The sequence below is a fragment of the Parasteatoda tepidariorum genome, chromosome 6 (assembly GCF_982258835.1).
Source record: "Parasteatoda tepidariorum strain Cologne lab strain chromosome 6, Ptep-v5.0, whole genome shotgun sequence".
In the NCBI taxonomy this organism is placed as follows: Eukaryota; Metazoa; Arthropoda; class Arachnida; order Araneae; family Theridiidae; genus Parasteatoda; species Parasteatoda tepidariorum.
This window is the reverse complement of record NC_141760.1, coordinates 110,035,917-110,057,874: the sequence shown is the minus strand read 5'-3', so window position 1 is coordinate 110,057,874 and position 21,958 is coordinate 110,035,917. Positions and strand designations below refer to the sequence as shown.

The 21,958-nt window shown below is 30.2% G+C and overlaps 1 protein-coding gene across 6 annotated transcripts in view; it reads left to right on the top strand.

Moving 5' to 3' along the window:
* The first annotated feature begins 6,531 nt into the window (after positions 1–6,531).
* LOC107449082 (uncharacterized) overlaps positions 6,532–21,958 on the top strand; it is a 44,266-nt gene continuing 28,839 nt past the window's right edge. For 2 of the 6 annotated variants that reach the window (XR_015434816.1, XM_087166443.1), the window contains exons 1-4: positions 6,532–6,646; positions 7,627–7,726; positions 13,788–13,923; positions 16,726–16,809. The gene's annotated coding sequence lies outside the window, so the exon portion shown is untranslated. Of the gene's footprint in view, positions 6,694–7,626; positions 7,727–12,449; positions 12,537–13,787; positions 14,018–16,725; positions 16,810–21,958 lie in introns of all 6 variants that reach the window. The other 4 variants (XM_087166445.1, XM_087166446.1, XM_087166447.1 and 1 more) reach the window with 4 other exon arrangements.

Below are 21,958 nucleotides of genomic sequence, written 5' to 3'. Positions count from 1 at the left end.
TTATTCCATTATGCGTTCTTTAACAAAAAAAGATGCACGATTTCACTTGCAAGAGACCTTATGCATGATAAACTGTCGAATGTATTGTAAAAATAATTTAAAACAATAGAAATAAATCAATTTTCCGGGATTTTTCCAGTTTTTACACATTATTCGATATTTTCCCAATTTAAAAAAAATTATTTTCTATATTTAAGACCCTCAAAAATATAGAAAAGCTCATTTAAAAAATAATATAAAGGAAAATGAGCGGAAGAAAAAAAAAGAAATCTTTTTTAAAAGTTGCTGAAGCTGGGATTCGAACCTGGGCCACCTCGCCTCAGCCATCAGCTACTAGTCCGGTATCTTGACCGTCATGCCACTCGAACACGAGAAGCCTGCCACAATTTCGCTTTAAAAGTCCTCCCACGGACAGCTATGCAATAGACCTTTGAGAGCCCCCCTGCACCCCCTAATTCACCTATAAATATTTCCTTCAACTAACATGCTAAGACCATTGACCCCTACTTAGGGTCCGGGTTTGAAAATTATAACTTGATATTAAAGGGAGTTAGACGACTTCGAAATTCGAACCCCTCCCCGCCATTTTTTTTTTTTTTTTTAACTTTTTTTTTCATTGTTATTCCATTTTGCGTTCTTTAACAAAAAAGATGCACGATTCTACTTGTAGGAGACCTTATGCATGATAAACTGTCGAATATATTGTGAAAATAATTTAAAACAATAGAAATAAATCAATTTTCAGGGATTTTTTCAGTTTTTACCCATTATTCGATATTTTTCCAATTTAAAAAAAAATTATTTACTATATTTAAGACCCTCTGAAATATAGAAAAGCTCATTTAAAAAATAATATAAAGCAAAATAAGCGGAAGAAAAAAAAAGAAATCTTTTTGAAAAGTGCTGAAGCTGGGATTCGAACCTGGGCTACCACGCCTCAGCTGTCAGCTATTAGCCCGGTATCTTGACCACCAGGCCACTCGAACACGAGAAGTCTGCCACAATTTCGCTTCAAAAGTCCTCCCACGGAAAGCTATGCAATAGACCTTTGAGGGCCCCCTGCACCTCCTAATTCACCTATAAATATTTCCTTCAACTAACATGTTAAGACCATTGACCCCTACTTAGAGTCCGGGTGTGAAAATTATAACTTGATATTAAAGGGAGTTAGACGTCTTCGAAATTAGAACCCCTCCCAGCCATTTTTTTTTTTTCATTATTATTCCATTATGCGTTCTTTAACAAAAAAAGATGCACGATTTCACTTGCAAGAGACCTTATGCATGATAAACTGTCGAATGTATTGTAAAAATAATTTAAAACAATAGAAATAAATCAATTTTCCGGAATTTTTCCAGTTTTTACCCATTATTCGATATTTTCAAAATTTAAAAAAAATTATTTTCTATATTTAAGACCCTCAAAAATATAGAAAAGCTCATTTAAAAAATAATATAAAGCAAAATAAGCGGAAGAAAAAAAAGGAAATCTTTTTGTAAAGACGCTGAAGCTGGGATTCGAACCTGGACCACCTCGCCTCAGCCGTCAGCTACTATTCTGGTATCTTGACCACCATGCCACTCGAACACGAGAAGCCTGCCACAATTTCGCTTCAAAAGTCCTCCCACGGACAGCTATGCAATAGACCTTTGAGGGCCCCCCTGCACCCCCTAATTCACCTATAAATATTTCCTTCAACTAACATGCTAAGACCATTGACCCCTACTTAGGGTCCGGGTTTGAAAATTATAACTTGATATTAAAGGGAGTTAGACGACTTCGAAATTCGAACCCCTCCAAGCCATTTTATTATTTTTTTTAAACTTTTTTTTTCATTGTTATTCCATTTTGCGTTCTTTAACAAAAAAAGATGCACGATTCTACTTGTAGGAGACCTTATGCATGATAAACTGTCGAATATATTGTAAAAATAATTTAAAACAATAGAAATAAATCAATTTTCAGGGATTTTTCCAGTTTTTACCCATTAATCGATATTTTTCCAATTTAAAAAAAATTATTTTCTATATTTAAGACCCTCTAAAATATAGAAAAGCTCATTTAAAAAATAATATAAAGCAAAATAAGCGGAAGAAAAAAAAGGAAATCTTTTTGTAAAGACGCTGAAGCTGGGATTCGAACCTGGGCCACCTCACCTCAGCCGTCAGCTACTAGTCCGGTATCTTGACCGCCATGCCACTCGAACACGAGAAGCCTGCCACAATTTCGCTTTAACAGTCCTCCCTCGGACAGCTATGCAATAGACCTTTGAGAGCCCCCCTGCACCCCCTAATTCACCTATAAATATTTCCTTCAACTAACATGTTAAGACCATTGACCCCTACTTAGAGTCCGGGTGTGAAAATTATAACTTTATATTAAAGGGAGTTAGACGTCTTCGAAATTAGAACTCCTCCCCGCCATTTTATTTATTTTTTTTTTTTTACTTTTTTTTTCATTATTATTCCATTATGCGTTCTTTAACAAAAAAAGATGCACGATTTTACTTGCAGGAGACCTTATGCATGATAAACTGTCGAATATATTGTAAAAATAATTTAAAACAATAGAAATAAATCAATTTTCCGGGATTTTTCCAGTTTTTACCCATTATTCGATATTTTCCCAATTTAAAAAAAATTATTTTCTATATTTAAGACCCTCAAAAATATAGAAAAGCTCATTTAAAAAATAATATAAAGCAAAATAAGCGGAAGAAAAAAAAAGAAATCATTTTGAAAAGCTGCTGAAGCTGGGATTTGAACCTGGGACCCCTCGCCACAGCCGTCAGCTACTAGTCCGGTATCTTATCCTCCATGCCACTCGAACACGAGAAGCCTGTCGCAATTTCCCTTCAAAAGTCCTCCCACGATCAGCTATGCAATAGACCTTTGAGGGCCTCCCTGCACCCCCTAATTCACCTACAAAAATTTCTTTCAGCTGACTTGCTAGGACCATTGACCCGTACTTAGGGTCCGAGTTCGAAAATTATAACTTGATATTAAGGGGAGTTAGAAGACTTCGAAATTTGAACCCCTCCCCGCTATTTTATTTTATTTTTTATTTTTATTTTTTTTCATTATTATTCCATTATGCGTTCTTTAACAAAGAAAGATGGTCCCGCTGTGGACTGATCGTTAAGACACGGTTCCCAGCAGATCGCCGAGGTCAAGCATCACTGTCTACCAGGGCCGGATTAACCTATAGGCACTAGGACTGGGCTATAAATCGATATATCGCGACATATCGATTTAACGCCTATATCGGCAAACCGATACAGCAGCTTTCATTCCAAGCGATGCATCAGAAATCTGATTTAAGCCGTCGAGTGAAGAAGACGATATAACGATATAGCGATATAGCGATACACGCAAGGACTTTCTCTTACGTTCCGATGCCAACTCGCGCTGTGGAAGACGATATTGTTTCGTTTTGTTGAGACGGCCTTGACTGATGAGCGGTAGAATCAGAATCACTTTTGAGACCTTATATCGTTATATCACATGTTCGTTTTCGCACCTTCGCGATTTGAAATCGTTTCTTGTAGATTATTTTCAATGGGATTAAATTCGTGATCGCCGTCGTAACCTTGTTCTGAACGCAATCTATTATTGAAAAGAATTTTTAAAGAAAAGTTTCTTCATTAATTAGGTAAGTTTCTTATTTATTTTCTGACAAAACTTTTTTTATATTTTTAAATGTGAAAATTATCGGAAATCTAATTTAAGGCACCCATAAGGAATTAAATTACAAAGTAAATAAATTTGTTAGGTTATTTTTTTACTTTCTTTTAATTTATTAAAAACCTTTCGGATGAAACTTCTAATAATTTAATGGGCTTCTATTACTGATTTTAAATTTTTAAATCTTGAGTTGTTTTTATTTTTAGAAATAAAGTTAAAACAAAACTTATTTTTTGGACATAAGTCAATAAACTTTATTTGTTCAAAAGAATTTGAAAAGTTTGCGAATTTTATTCATTTCTTTTTTTTTTTATCAATTACTACTTCGTTTTATTAGAGAGTAAAATCATTATTTTTTTTTAATTTTCGTTTTATATTATTAGTTAATTAGCTAAATATATTACCGAATATCACAATTCTTTTGTTTTTATTTTTAAGAATTTAATTAAGAAACTTTGCCTTACTTTGTTTTTCGTTCATAATTCGGTCATTATTTAATTTAATTTAATTATTTATATGAAATAATAATAAAAATAGTGTTTAAGAAGCATTTTTTTCTAAAATTTATTTAGCTCTTTGTTTTAAGCATACAAATAATTTTTTAACGAACTTATTTTTTAAATTTTGTTTCTATGCTGTTAGGTAAATATATTGATAAATTTCACTTTTATTTATTTTTTTATTTTTAAACTAAGAAATCTTTTGTTATTTGCGTGATCATTTTTAGAAAATATAACAAAACTTGTGTTTACTTCTTCATTCAGAATTTGAACATTACGATCGAACTTAATAATTCTGTAATTATTTACGCATAATAGTACAAGCAAATATTGATTTGTTAAAAAAAGTTTCTTTTTAAAAAAAAAAAAAAAATTATTTTTAACACTTTGTTTTAAGTGTATAATGAATTTCTTAACAAACTTTTTTTTTAATTTTTTAAATTTTCTTTCAATAATTTCAGCTAGATATCTTTATAAAATTCCCTTTTTATTTTTAAACTGAGAAATCTTTCAGAGAACGAAAATTTTAAGAAATTATTACAACTCTTATGTTTACGTTTTAGTTTAAAATTCGAACATTTTTAATTTTGAACTTCGGCTTTTAGTCAATCTAACTTTTATTTTAATTAAAATATGTTTTGAAATTTTAAAATCAGCTTTTGTTTAATAACAATATTTTTTTTCATTAAGGGTGTTTTAGGGGTTAGCTTAAATTAAGACTGCTTATACCTTATAAACGATAAAGAAGTTTAAATATTTCATTCTGTATCTACACACATTTTTTTCAATAAATATTTTAAGTAAGATTTGTACATCTTAGTCAATTTATTTAATATCTTTCTTTAGCAAAACATATATATTTTCAAATTTATAAATTGATTTAAATCAATATGCGTTTGAAGTCTTGATAGAAATCTGACTTTCTGTGCCTTAAAGTAAATGAAATTCAAAAATACTATATCGCGATACATCGCTATATCGCGATGCAAAACTGACGATATATCACGATATATAATTTCTAATATCGCCCAGTCCTAATAGGCACACTAGGCAAAATTCAGGGGCCTACGAAAAACTGAGGAAAAAAAAATTTGTTGACAAAAATAATTTAGCTTCAAAAACAACAAGTGTATTTTGCACAAAATTATGAAGTACAAATAAAAATATAATATTTTTCGGTAATAAATTATTTTGCTGAATCTTATGATCTAATATATTGCTTTTTTGCGATTTTTGGATTCAACGAAATCTTGTATTATGCCGTCGAATTCCAAACTACGCTAAATGTCGTATTCAATAGACATAAGTGCGAAATATGCCAAACGATCTTGATTCATTGTTGAACGCAAATAATTTTTTATCAATTTTAACTTGGAGAAAGATCTTTCTCCTTCTGCATTTGATCCAAGAATCGACAAATATATTCTTAATGCAATATGAATGCATATATTGCAAAAGTATTCACTAGTTTATCTTTAACATAGTTATCGATCGACCTAATCATAATGGTATTATCGATATCGACTGCAATATCGGCAGTATGTCGGTATTGCAGATAAAGTTCAATATACAAATTTGTAAATTAAAATCCATATTAATAAAAATGTAAAAAACATATGCAAGAAAATTTTAGCATATATTTTGAAGAGAGGGGATGAGTGGGGGAAGGAGGGGAGGGCCCAAAAACGGTATGCCTAGGGCCCACGAAAGGTATAATCCGGCTCTGTGCCTAGGGCCTGCGAAAGGTATAATCCGGCTCTGCTGTCTACGGTCAGCGTGCGGGTGGGTGACCACTTGGATCAGTCTGCGTAGGGACCGAGTTTGTGCGGTATTGGTCCTCGTTAAACTGTGCTACCGTAAAGTGCTCGACTTAGCGCGCAGGTCGTCGGGCTACCGAAGCGGGGGTGCCGTCCTCTCCGCAGAGTATCAAAATTGTGATGGCATGTCTTCGGATCATCCTCCGTTATGCATGTAAACTCTCTTTACACTTATAGTATCCCCAAGAGATTTTGAGAGCGCTGATTGGCTTTCTCGGCATTGCCTTCTGTTAAGTTTTTTTGTAGCTCCTCCTCAATAACATTTCTCTGTAGTTTGTTCCCAAAATGTAAATCAATCATAAATCAGTTCCAGTATATTCCTCCGGGATGTGCAGCTCTAGTGCGACGTAAATTAACAACAACAGCAATCTAATTTCTGCTCCTCTAATTTGTGCTTTATTCTTATTCGTACTAACTCTACTCCTAGAAATATACTATTTATTTTAATTTCTGCTCTTTTTTTAAAGATGCTTACCAAATTAGATGCTTACCTAGTAAGCTATAAGCGTAAAAATATTACTATTGTAAATGCAGATACTCTAAACTCCATGCATTTGAATTGTTGATATTATTACGAAAAGAGAATTTTTAAATTAAAAATATTCGACTAAAATAAAAAAAGTTATTTGAAACAACAAATTTCGGGGTGCACAACCTTTTTTAATACTTGCTCTGCATGTTGACTAGTGATAGGTTGCATGTTTATAGTAATTTTTATATAAATATTACGTCCAGAACCGAAATTATCTGGAAAAATAGTATTTCAATTTTTGCTTTATTTAGGTCGATAGTTCACTTGTTATTATTGAGCTAGTTTTAGTTTAAAATTTATTATAAAAGCTCTCTTTTATTTTGAAGTTTTATTTGGCGAAAAATTATTGAATTGTGTAGGATATTGTAAATGGCGTAAACCTATTTGGTGTAGTGAATATATCTTATATAGTTCTGTAACGAAGTAAACAAAAAATTTACTCATTAGTAAGAGTTAACAAAATTGAAATAATTCATTTGCTATTTAAAACAGTGCTTAACATTCAAGAAACCAGTTTATTTATTTTCTTGATAAATTTGTGTGTATTGTGTAATACTTAGCTTTGTGTATCTGAAATATTCTAATGTGTTTAAACATTACTTCTCAGAATTCCAATTGCTGTTTTTAATTGGAATATTATCTTTATTTCATTGTTTTGTAACTTTTGTATTAAGATATAAAATCTGTGATGCTCATTCTAGACCTTTAAAAGGGCAGGGCATTAGAAACTGTATAGAGCTCCTAAAAAAAGGGCACCAATCATAAAAAAGAGCTTTATTTACAAATATTTGCTTAACTTTTAAGACACCCAAATTATACAAAGTTTTTAATTTTATCACTAAAAAATATTTTTTTTGAGATAATTAATTTAAATTTAAAAAAATTATTCCCTAGTTAAATTGGTACATTCTATAAATTGTTTTTAAAGTGAACTTAATTATCAAAGTTTGAAGCTCATGAAAAAATATCTATATGGTTTGAAAGTTGGTGTGAAATTTACATTTTTGTAAAATCATCATATTGTTTTTCTTTTCATGTTGATAACTATGCTTATTCCTGCACTTAATTTTAAAAAAAATTTCTTTCTGATCTAGAACATCCTCGAAATTTTTTTAGAAGCTGAAGATTGCAAACATAAAAGAATTGACTCGCATTGGTAGTTAAAAATCTAAGAAGCTATCAGCTGATCTAATGGTAATTAAAAAATAACCTAAGCCAATAATTCTCTTTCTTGTGTGTTTCAAAATTTATAATAACTACTGAAACCAAACTTTAAGTTTATCAATTGATAAATCATGTCAATTGATCATGTGCGTACAATATGAATTTTTAACATGTGCTGTCAGCACTGTAAAATGCATATTTATCAACTAGCTTAATTTAATTGAATATTATTATCCCATATCTGTTAAATATGCTACAGCAGATACGATGCTGTAAAATTTGTATTTCACCATTTGTATTGTAAACTAATGCTATCAAATTTTTATTGTAACATAAATATTTAATATGCATAAAATGAATATTTATCAACTAGCTTAAATAATTAAGTAATTTCAGGCTTGATCTGTGTACTGTAAAATTTCTATTCAAAATTAAACTCCTGTTTGTGAAAATTGCAACACCATGAAGGAATCGTCATAATTGAATGAAATTTAATACACAGTTGAGTGGTAGTGGTACAAATAAATGATTAAACTTTCAAGGCAAACAAACAATAACAAGAGATCAAAATCAGTATTTTATGTAGCCACCACGCTCCGCCATAAGTGTTACTACACGACGTGGCATGGAGTCAAGCAAACTTTGAATGTCTGTCTGAGGAGGAGAATTCCATACTGTTTGCATGTGTACCCAAAGTTCGTCTGTAGAAGCAACAGAGCGAGGATTACGAGCGAGACGCCGACCAACGAAATCCCACACATGTTTAATCGGTGACATATCCGGGGAATACGCCGGCCAAGGAAGAAGTTGTACCTGTCGCGATGCAAGGAAGGATTGAACAGTCCTAACAATATGAGGGCGGGCATTGTACTGTTGAAATACAGCACCTGGCAAGGCTTGAAGGAAGGGAACAGCTTGGGGCTGTAGAACTTCACTGATGTACCGGTTGCTGTTCAGATTACCCACAATTCGTAGCAATTGAGATCGTCCATGATATGCTATGGCACCCCAGACCATAACTCCGGGTGTTCGTCCACTGTGGCGTTCGACAACGCACTCCGGAAGATGGCATTCACCGGCATAGCGTCTGACACGAATGCGGCCTTCATGGTACCTCAAATTGAAGCGAGATTCATCAGAAAACACGACACGCTGCCAATCAGCACGCCAGTCCCTATGCTGGTTGTCCTATTGCAGCCGCAGGCGGCGATGGTTTAGCGTGAGGGGATCCTGTATAAAGGAGTCCTTGCGCGCAGTCCACGCTGCAGCAGACGTCTACGAATTGATAAAGCACACAATGAAACACCTGTAGCTATTGGCCACCGTGCTGCTAGTTGTCTAGAGGGAGCCGTACGGTCCGTTAGCGCAACGCCGAACAAGTGTCTATCATCACGAGCTGACGTGACATTTCGGGGTCCACTCCCAGATTTCCGAGTTGTCCGACACTCGTCCTTCCACTGCTTTCAAACACGCATCACTGTGCTGCTGTTACGCTGCACACGAGGGGCTACTGTACGATAAGATAATCCAGCTTCACGAAGGCCGATGATTCTCCCCTGTTTAAACCCCGTAAGTTGTTGAAATCTCGCTCTCTTTCGTCCAATAGGCATAAGTAATGACTAAGCTAACGTTTACCACTAGCAGATAACCACCGATAACCATACTAGCTTTGCTACAACCGTCTATTTATTCGGATCCATCCGCCGTTCAGAGGGCGCTGCTCAGCATACGCATGCGCTACGGGTCTGAAATTCTAATCATTTGCATATCATGCTCTACTTAAGATTTCCTGAAAATTTCAGCTCACTCGCGTAAGTCCTTCATGGTGTTGCAATTTTCACAAACATGAGTTTAGTTACGTATAAGTTGTATTTTCCTACATTTAGATATTATATTATATTTTTATTTCCAATGGCAGGCCAATTTAAAGGAACAAAACGGATAAAATAACAAGAAAAACAAGGCAAAAAGAGTTAAAATATATTATATAATACTCTGGATATTTACCTAGGTAAATACTTAAAATTCATAAAAACCTGGGTATTTCTGAATTTTATTGAAAATTCTATGATCATGTTCTTTTGGGTGTTAAAAAATTATTTATATTTAAGGTACAATTAAGTTTTACTTAAATGGTCAGAAGTTCATTAGTTCTTAACTAAGAAGAAAAATTCCTTCATAAATTATTGAAATCATTGTATTTTAGTTTTTATTTGAAAGTGGCTATGGTTTAGTCATCCTGTAGTTCACAGTTTGACTCATAATTCCCAATATTTTTGGTTTCTCATCTTAGAAATATATTTTTAAAATGTAAAATATTTTTCAGATTTTATATAATTTATTTTAGAAAATTTATCATACAAAAATTTCTCTGCATATGAATACTATGCAATCTAACTCCGATCTATATTTAGTTGTAAAACAAAAAAAAAACTGTTTCTTAAAAAACAGCTTGAAAGCTTTTTTCTATAACTCGAACAGAAAATTATTAGAAAATAAGCATTTAATGGTGCATTTTTTAAAAATAAAGTATTTAATTAAAAAATAACTTTAAAATCGCGTAAAAAAAATCATTAATATTCCCTATTCGTAAAAAGAGATACTTATACAAATTTTACCATTGTGTAATTGTCATTTATTTTTCTTTAAAATGGAATATGAATAAATAGGCAGTGCTTTTAAGGGATGGTGGCTATTTTTACAGAACAGGTAAAGAGGGTGCATTTATAGAGATCAAAGGGTAGACAGGGCTTCTAAAGTCGTTTAAGGAAAACACTGCATAAATCCTACATACTGATATAAATACATACTAACATGAGATATAAATATATACGGATCACATGACACCGCCTAAAAAGTGCATCCCTAAAAAAGGCGTTAGACTTCCATAATTCTATAAACAAACATTGAAGAAAAACTTATCTTAAAAAACTAATTAAATTTTTAATATTGTCCATTGCACTGTATTTTTATTACAACTCACCAAAGAGTTTAATTTAAAGAAATATTTAATTAAAACTTAATGCTGTAAATTTAATTAAAAACTCATAACAATGTTAATAATCAATATTTTATATAAAACTGAAAATTAAATTAAACTTATGAAACATTACCTCACTTGCCCAGACAGCAGTGTCAGATGCTTAAATATTTATTAGTCTAAATTTGTATTTTTTTTTTCATTAAATCGCATTAAGTTTTAAACTTTTAGTTCTATTGACCTGTACAAATTAGAACAACACCTCCCCGTCTAGAGAGCAAAGTTTTAAGTTTTGCACCCTCTGTAAATTTAAGATAGCTGCAAAAGCTCACTTTGAAATTAAAATATTGACATTTTGCTTTAAACTATATCTTCTGAAACAATTAACAGCTTTCCTCTAAATATTTTCCTGCTCACTTATTTTGATAGACTCTTTCTATAATTTTTTTCTTCAAATTCTAAGTAATAAAGGCTCATAGTTTTACTAGTTCCTTAGTTTTGTGATTAAAGGAGTAAATAAGATGTAAGTACTAATTTTTCCATACATAAAAGTTATTTTAAATTTGTTATTATATTTACATAAATGAATATCTTTGGGCTAAGTCTGTGTGCCAAATACGATGAAATTTGGCATAATAATTCAAAGCACTGAGACGATCATTGTCAGTGTTATAGCATTTTGTGATGAATTGTTCAAGGAGGATAGGCAAGCAACGAAATAGAATTTTCTGACTAGTTAAGCATTACCCATTATTTTGAATTTAACTTGTGACAGTTCGACTTTTCAACTTTTTTAAATATGACACCTGTTGTAATATTTGTACTTAAGGCATATCAAAGATAATTTCTTTGATTTGTAGCTTACAGATCTATTTGTAAGAAAGAATAAGGAGTTTACTGCTAGTACATTGAATTATTTTTTAATTGCTATAGAATAATCACTCCAAATAAATTTAATCATGACTAAAATTTTTGAGAATGATGCCCATCACTCAAACCTTATATGCTATTAGTTTATGTAAAAGTGAATATTAAATTTAGTTTATGATTTTTATTCTTCATAACATGAACTACTCATTCCATCAGGGTATGTAAATGTTAAAATACTTGTCTGAATTTTAGTGATTTGATTGAAAACTATAAGTATAAAGTCTGTCTTCATGCTGAACAGTTTATAATAAAATCTGTTATGTACTTACAACAAACATCAACCCTATTTAGGAAATACAAAGCTTATTAAACATGAACTATTCCTAGTTATGTTAAATTCTAAAAGTGAAATTTCAATGCAAAAATTGAACATTTAAAAGTTTATTTACAAATACCTTACTATACAATAACAGAAGATAAACAAAGCAATGAAATTGATCTTGTTTATCTTCCATTAACTGTTTTTTCATATTTCTTAGTTTACATGAATTAAGTACATTCCATTTACCTCTATTTCATTTGGTATTTCTCCTATTGCAGGTTTTATTAAAAAAAAGAATTTAAAAAAAAGCATGTTTTTTTTTATATAAAATTTTAAATTAGATAACTTCTGGTACTTGTATCAGAAACATTACCAACCATATCATCGATTTAGTTACACTTGAAATTCATGTTTAAGAAAGTATTTTTAAAAATGCTTGACACATCTCTACACTTTTTGAAGTAAGTTTTGAAACAAATGTTTTTATTTTATTCACAAAATTTACATTATAGTTAATTTTTTAAGTATTTATTTCTATGCTTCAGTTAACAGAATAAAAATTTTACTATGGTATGTTTCAGTTATTGTTTCCACGTGAAGAAGATGAAATAATATCCCGTGCAAAACTTTAAGACAACTTAAAAACTGCATTAAGGATGCAACTGTAGGTAAAAGTTAAAATCCTTTTTGCACAAGTATTGTAGTGATATGTAACGGCCCAGAAGCAGAAAGTGCCTAAAACTGTGACGTACAGTGCAGAACAAATGAGTCCTGCAGAACAATTTGTATCTTGAATACTTCTGTGACCATTTTTATCAAGAGAGCTTCTAAAGCAAGCCGTAGAAGAATTAAATGCAAAGATTTCAAATTTCATAAAGATTATGAATTTTTATATTTTCTATTCCCATTTCAGAAACAATTTGCGAATCGTGGGGATCCACAATTGACAGAATTGTTTCTAAAAGACCAATATAATACCATTAGTAAAATATAATAAGTATTTTAATGATTAACTAGAGCATCTTCAATAAATCCCAAAAGGGTGTTTGACCTCTTTGGTAATTTTGTTCTAATTTTGAAAATTTATGGGTTGTAGCATATTCTTAAATTGCTCCAACGTGGATTTAAATTCATTTCATTGCATTTTTTATTCTTACGATTTATAATTTGTTCCCAAATGAAAATGTTTTTTGTGAATACAATAAATACATAGTAAAAGCTTGATTAGCCAGAATGTGTGTGAATTCTGAAAATTATGATTACTTGAGATAAATTAAGGTAAGTTAGGCAAAGTCCATGTATATAATATGAAGCAAGTTGTTTTGCAACCACCATCCTTAATAAATTTGTACATATAGAATTCTTATAAGAAATTAATTGAAAAATAGAGGTTGAGATGGGTTAGGCTTTTGTGGTTGGAAAGTAATAGTATTTAGTTCGGAGAAAGGAAGATTGTAATCAAAACCTGACAAATTATTAACAAAGAATGCAAGATTAAAGACGTAACTTGTTGAGTTAACAGAGAATTTATAAGAAGAATGGAATTTGAAAAAGAATTTTTCAAATTTCATCAAACAATGAAACCACTTGTATTTTTTTTTTTTTATCCTGCCTTCATCAACTGTTATTCATCAGATTTTTTTATAGCATTTATCAAGTATTCCAAAAATATGAATTATGAAGGATCATTAGATAATACTGTTTTCAACTACCTTTTAATTGTTCAAACTTTCATTAATTTAACTTTTTTCTTTCAATATTCACTATTGTAATATTCTTTTATAATCTCATAATAATGGTAATACAATCTGATAATAATGCTAATATAATCTGATAATGATTTATGTTTATTAAATTGCTTAGAAAAACTAATTTTTTTCTAAATTATCATTTAGTTTTAAAGATAACTTTATTTGCAGCTTTGTGATGAGGTTTTTAGAACAAAATGGATTGTCTGGATTATTGAACTTCTTACTCAGTATGGATTACAATACAGCAGAAAGTCTTATTCACACCTCACTAATAGGGCGAGTGAAAGCACTCATGAATAATTCCGTAAGTATATTGTGTATTTTAACATTTCAAGAAAGTTGAATAAAAAGTTCAACTGCTGAAGAGACTGGAGCATATTTTTTAATACCAATCAAAAGTATAAATAAATCTATAATATTTTACAAACAAATCATCTTTTCATGAAATGTTTCATGGAGCTTTTTGAGTAGGCATGTGGAAAAATCTTATAACTTATTGACTAGAGTTTAGTCCTCTAAAGTGTTAATTATTTTGGAAATAGTCATTGTTAATAAAGGTACATAAATATTAAGGCAGAAATACTTTTTTTCCACAAAAAATATATAATTTTGAAAGTATTGGATTAGTACAGATAAATAAATTTTCTTCTATTGCAATGAAAGCAAAAAAAAAAAAAAAATTTATGTTTGCAAGTGATTGTATTATTTGATAATTTTAACAAGCTCTTAGGAATTAAAACATGTTAAAAATTAAAATGGTTTTTACCATATAATAATTGATTTAAACAATCTATATGTAATTTATAGAAAAATTCAGAAATTGAATAAAAAAAAAAATTTGTCTGAAAAGACTAAAAAAAGCAACTATTTTCAGGAAAAGGAGACTATGAGAAGACTTTTCTGTACTCCTAGCAATGTTTTTAGCATAATTGGGTTGAAAACCTGCAGCCCGCAAAATCTTCTGAAGACACTGAGTTTCTTTTCTTAGGAAAGGTAAAATAAAAATAATAAAATTAAAAAAAATTAAATAAATAATTAAAAAATAAAAAGTTTTCAATTGTAAATTGGAGTCATCACTTTTTAATGCGTTCAATTTGCATAGATTCTAAGTCTATTTCATTTCTCGATTGCCTTTTGAACGGTTATTGCTGAGAAATTCTGCATGATTTGAAAGTTCCCAATTTTTAATACAGTGCATGAATTTTGAATTTGAGTAATCACTTTTCACAATATATATATATATATATATATATATATATATATATATATATATATATATATATATATATATATATATATATATATATATATATATATGAAATTTCTTAGAAAAAGTGTGTGTGTTTTTTTTAATGAAAAAGTTTTTTTTGAATGAATTCTAGTAAATAAAAGTATTTAATTTTCTGCAAATATGCAAATTTTTTTATGTAAAAATTTAGTGCTAGAACACTAACGTTGACATAAAAATTATCGTATTTGCCACCAACTTGACTAAATGTATCATGGTATATGACAATTAAGTCATTTAATAAAATTTTAGTCTTATTTTTGCTGAATTTTTGTTCTTATTTAGGCAACTATTTTCTAGTTTTAGGCTACTAAAAGCAACTATTTTGTTCATTTTTTTCTGTGGCAACCCTGTTTTAATCATTTAGGAAGGAAAATACTAAGTATTACAATTTCTATTTAATAATTTTGATGCATATCTCTGTTGGCACCTTGAAGCCTACCCAGCTTAAAATTGAAGGGTTCCAGATTGTCTGGGAGGTGAATGCATGCGCAATGCTGTCCAAATTGCCTCATCATGCTATCGATCACAAAATTTTCGATTCTTAACAATCATCATCGCCTTGTTCACGACCAATGTCAGTGGAAAATGTTTTTTAATTTCTTATCTTTCTATTAAGTTGCTATTGTGAGTGATTTAAGTTACCAAAAAATCTAATTTTTAAGATGGAATTTATCATCTCCCCTGAATTTCATGGTGTTCCGAATGTCTGAATTTGTAACAATTGTAACAATTATATTTGTAACAATAATTCTTTAAAAATTATGGTGTTCTTTCAGAAAATGAAAGAAAAAAACTTTTCTAGAGGGATCTTTTAAACTTCTGATTGCAGAACTTTTGTTATTATTTTTTATTCCGAAACGAGAGCAGAAAAATTTGGAGTATTTCTTTCCTTTCCAATGAACAAGAAAAGTATCTGCAGAAAAAAAGAAGAAAAAAATTTGCTTTTGAATTTTTTTGCAGTTATTATATTGCTTCAACTCTTTCTTTACTATTTTTTTTTAATTTCAAATTCTATAAATATTAAGATCCTGAGTGTAACAGTTTTATTTTTGTACTATAATTTTAAATTTTTGAAAAAATGTCTTTGTGATTTTGTTTTTAAAAGAAACAGCTACTAATAGCTATGTAACTATGTCAAATATTTTCACTGTACACTTATTGATTAATGTTGATTTTAAAGTATTAAGAGTACAATGTTTTTAGAAAAAACAATTATTTTAATAATTTTGACTATTTTTTTATAACTGATATATATTGTAAATCATCATGTATATAATAAAAGTATTGTGCATGATTTAATATCTAATAAAATTTACCCAATGACAAAAAAGAACTTGCCACAGGTTTTTGACAGTTTATAATGCTTTTTAACGTGTTTTTGACCTCAAAAATCAGACCCTGTTTCATTTGTTAATATTTCCCAGATTAGAAAGTTACTTTTACATCTTATGTTACCTTTACATTTTTATTCATTACCCATTAATTATGATAATGCTTTATATCACAACAGGAAATAAATATATCTTATATATCTTAACTAAAATATTTATTGAAAGTAAATTAGTTTGAAATTTACTGTTTTCCTCTTATGTCCTTCATAAATGTGCTCTTCAAATTACTTTCACTGACTAGTGTAGTTATTGTTAATGCTATTATCTTTAATTACTGTGAATTAAATTTTTATTAGTTATTTTATTATCCTAGTAATCTAATTTTAAGGACCTTTTGTTTTAAATAAGTTGCTTAATAATACAGTCAAAGTTTAATTAGGCCTTAGTTTTGCTGAAATTGAAACATTCGTTTATTTTGTTTTAGCTGATGCAACAGAAGAAAAAGATATGAAACTCCTAAGAATGAGTTTGTGAAAATATCTGAAGAAGATGCTCTATATTCAAAAAAGTAATATTGATTAAAATTGCATTGCTTGCATAATGACCATATTTTATCATTATTCATTTAAATGAGAAAATTTGTGAATCATATTTTTATTCATGAATTGATCCTTTTAGTTTGTGGTTTCATTGCTATGTTAATTTTTTCAGTCAAAATTTTCAGTCTTGAATTAGATGGATACTTATTATTTTGAAACTAAGATTTTTCCTTTTCTAATTGTTGCAATTGCTGTAAATATTTTGGGTTCTTCTTTATTCATTAATAAGCATGTTATAGCTGAATAATTAAGGAAGAGTTGAGCCAGTCCCACTTTTACTTGAAGAAACTGTTGATGTCAGAATAATCTAAGGCCTGATCAGGTGCTAGCAATTAAAATAAACTCTTTCATTTCACTTTCTATTTTTTTCAGTCTTAGCTCGAAAAAGCCACCAATACAATGAAGTGAAATGGTGGTATTTTTCAGTAAACTTGTTTTGTTCTGAAATTTATTCCCTTGTGCCATTTTTACTTGCAATTTTCTTTTTTCCTGTTTGGAAATTGAACATAGAAAAAAAAATTAATTGTTGTGGAATTGCATTGATTATGTGATTGAATTTTTAATTCTTACATTTCTAATAGGATTATTGTGAAGTTTTTAAATTTATTTGAAATTGTTCCTTAAAGAAATGTGCATTTATCTTAAGGCCTGGCTTTCAAATAAAATCCTAGATTGGTGCTTGAGGTTTTTGTTTCTTTCTTGTTTTTGGTTTCTTTTATTTCTTTTAAAAGTAAATTATCATTTTGTAATATTGCTGTTTTTGTGGTTGTGTGTTTAATTTTTTTAAATAAATATTTAATGCCTTTTGTTCAAGGTTAAGAGGATGAGATATACCGCAGAATGATTAAAAAAAATTTATCAACAGGCTTGTAGGGAGAATACACCAATCGAGAGTTTTTAGGAAAAGTTTAATCTGATACAATGTATTTAAAATATAAGGTTTCGGTATTACACTTAAATTATTCCGCTGGAGGGCAAAAAGCCGTTAAATTTTTCACAAAAATAAAATATGTAAATTGATGCTCTTGAGTTATTTGCAAATAACAGAATTTCTATTTTAAATGGGTAATAATTTTTAAATCCTCCAATCAATTTTAAAATCACTTAATTTAAGGTTTTGTAAAACAATTTATCTATGAAAGTAACTAGTTAAATTGACTTCTCTCTAATTGTTAAATGAATTATGTAAAAAAAAAATTATAAATTTTTTTGTCCTATCAAAAATGTTATTTACAAACATAATTCAAACTTCTGTATTTTAGGAAGGTTGTTTGTAATTCTTTATATTTTGTAAGTCTTTTATTGTTTTTGAATGAAGATAGTTGTTTTGAAACTATAAAATAAATAGTTTATGATGATAGATATGTTTATTAGAATGAAGTGTTTGCATCTTTAAACTTATTAATAAAGTAAAACAAGTTTCTTAAGGATAATGTTTGCAAAACAAAACTTTGCTAACAAAAAGCAGTATTGCCATTTTGTTTAACTAACATATTCAGCTTTTAGTACCTACCACAGGTATTATATACAGTCGTTTAAGTTATGAGTTTCAGTTCTGTTGCTGTTATTTTATATCCATTTCTTTTACTTAAAATGAAGTTGGTATCATTTCCTTAGTACTAAATTAAAATTTTTTTTTTACCAATTCTTATAAGATAAACATGAAAATATACCAAGCAAAAGCTCTGATTTTTTTTAAAATAAAGAGTGGGGTAAAAACACTTTGTTTCTTTTATTTATTTTTTTAAAAAAACTATTAATTTATATCATAATTTATAAACAGAATTGTGAGTAACATGGTTTTACCACAATTTAAATTGTTAGTTGCATTTGATTCACTATCTTTTCTTAACCATTAGTGTTGAATTATTGTTTAGGATTTTGAAATATAATCTTATTTGTGGTTCATGAGCATTGGAAAGTAGATGAAAGAGTTTTTTTGTCCTAAGTAATTACAAACTCTTTTGACTATTTCTGTTAAAAGAATGACATTGAATGTTTGAAAAACATATTGATACTAGCTAAATTAGAATAAAACATTTAAAAGCACACCAAAGGCTTAAAGCATTGATTTATTTTTAAAATCTAAAAGTACCAATGTAATAAATATACACTGCTGGACAATTGCTAAGGACGGATCACAAATTGCAATGTAGCATAACATTAAGCGAGACATGAGGCCTAGTAGGATAAAATATAGTTGCCACACTGTTCAGACATTGGAATAAGGAATATTCATTGTTCTGGAAAGTACAAAAGTTATGAAACATCTGAAAGTAAGAAAATGTTCACTTGATGCTGCGTACGGAAAAATGGAACAATGCATCTAAATGTCAGCAGGCAACTTGAAGAAAGATGTCAGTACGGGATATGTCCACCGTGGAGTGTGATGCAACATTCTACACGTCGTATCATACTTTGCACAACATTATCCAACAGGTGTTGAGGCAATTTATCCTATTTCTCTGTCAGTGCACGGATGAGGGTGTTCTTGTTTGTCGGAGGATAGTTTCGACCAACAAGTTGCCTCCCCAAAGCATCCCAAACATTTTCAATGGGGTTTAGATCTGGAGAACGTGATGGCCATACGAGACGTTGAATACCCTCGCTGTCTAGACAATCCTGAACAGCGAGTGTTCGATGACATGTTGCGTTGTCGTCCATAAAAACAAATTTATCACCGACAGCTCCACGGAAAAGACGAACATGAGCAAGTAGAATTTCATCAATGAATCGTTGGCCCGTCATAGTCCCATTCGCAACCACGTGTAGGCGCGTGCGGCCATTGATCATGATGCCTGCCCACGCCATGACACTGCGTGTCGGATATCGGTCCCTTTCCTGGATATTTTCTGGACGATAACCAGTACCACTCTCGCGCCAGATCAGTGGGCGTCTACAATCCGATGACAGACTGAACCTACTCTCATCTGAGAATAGTACGCATGACCAGTCCTGTTCAGTCCAATTGTGATGCTCACGACACCATTGCAAACAGGCAGTACGGTGCTGTCTGGTCAATGGGAAGCACACAATAGGTCTGGGGCATATAGTCCTCCCCCCCTCAAATGTCTGGCAACAGTTTTTCGGGAGATCTGCTTTCCTGTGGCAGCAAGAAATTGATTTGCCACCTGCTGAGCTGTGGTGCGCTTGTTCCTTTTTGCTGATAGGACGATGTATCTGTCTTCTGCAGGCATCGTACTTCTAACACGACCTCCTCCGTGCGGTCTACTACACATTCCAGTAGTTTTAAATGATTTCCACAGCCGCGAAACAACGCTGTGAGCGATGTCGAACTCCCTGGCAACATCTGTTATTTTTCGCCCTTCTTCGATCTTTCCAATAATTCGGCCACGCTTAAAATCATCTAAGTGATATCGAGAAAACATGCCGAAAATTTCAAGTTCGTCAACTTAATCTTTCCTGTAAAACTTTGACTTGGAACAACAACTCTCCACACTCGTCAAAACCTTTAAAGCTTTTATCAGCGCTATCACGTGATGAACAGACGTGGAAAAAAAATTTTCATACGCATACCTCTTCTTACTATATCCCGCACTTATTCTAATTGTCCATATTTTGCTTCCTTTAATTTTATGGTTGCTATGGATGACAGTGTTATCCGTCCTTAGCAATTGTCCAGCAGTGTATTACATTGCACCCATGTTCATAAATTACAAATTAAAAAGAAGGATACTGTTTTACTGGTTTGCAAATATTTTGCTTCTTCTACAGTCATATATTTTGTAAATAGATACGACATAGCATGGTTGCTATTATGAATTTGTTCAGCTTTTTTTCTTAATGGATAAAATTATTTTTCAAAGGTATTTTTGTAGTTCTTAAAACTTAATGAGAACAATATTTGATTATCACTATATTAATAAAAGAATTATTTGTTCAGAACAATAAGTGAATATTTATATTTCATTTCAGTGTTTTATTTTCAGAAAGTTTTTCTTTTGATTTAACTTTTAATTTTTTTAAGAGATATTTAAGTCATGTGTTCCGAAAAGTCAAAAGTTCATCAATCAAAGTTTTTTTTTTTTGTTGTTTCTTCTAAATATTCTTTCAAATTTTCTGTTTATGGTTATGGTTTGATTTGTTTAGGTAATGTTCTCTGGCATAATTTAGAACCTCTAACTCAAAACTTTTAATAATAATAAAACATTCCTTATTTTATTAAAAAAATATGCATCACAAAAAAGTTTCTGTTTTATTATAAATTTAAATTTATGCCAAGGTGTTGGTCTTAGTTGTAAAATTTGCAAATCCGTGTTATTGATTCTCAGTTCACAAAATATTTTAAGAGTAGAAGAAAGCATTCTACTTTTAGTAGGATATTAGTATATCTTCAAACCTTTATACATTTTTGCTTTAGAATCTGTTTTTTCAAATCAAGTCTATAATTTGTTGGCATTTCTTTCTTTTAAAGAATGAAGGTGCTGACAGTAACTTATTAAGAATATGATGTTCTGACTTAGGATTGCACAACCTGTGGCCTCTAACTGTTGATGTGTAGTCCGTTCCTCTCCCCCAAATTTCATGGTGTTCTGAATATCTGAATTTGTAAAAGAATTTCCACTCACAGTCATGTTTTATCAAAATATAAAATGTTTTAATCATGTTCTTTAAAAATTATGGTGTTCTTTCAAAAAATTAAAGAAAAAACATCATTTCTAGAGTGAATTATCTTTTAAACTTCTGTGATTTCAGAATTTTTATTATTATTTGATTTTTTTTATTTTGTCAATTTAAAATTCTAGTTGAATCAAGCCAGTCATTGGCGAATTTTTTTTAAATCCAAAATTAGAATGGAAAAATCAGGAGTATTTTTTTCCTTTCCGATGAACAGGAAAAGTATCTTTAGATTATAATTCTGTAGGAAAAAAAAATTATTTGCTTTTGCATTTTTTTCAGCTATTTTATTGTTTCAACTATTTTTTTTATGTTTTTTAAATTTAAAATCTACAAATATGAAGATGCAGAGTATAACTGTTTTAGTTATACCTATCATTTAAATTAATGTTATTATAATTCTTTTTAAATTTATTGTTCTGTTTTTGTCAGGAGAAAATAGTAACTTCCTTAAGTCATGAAAAGTTCTTGGAATTAGTC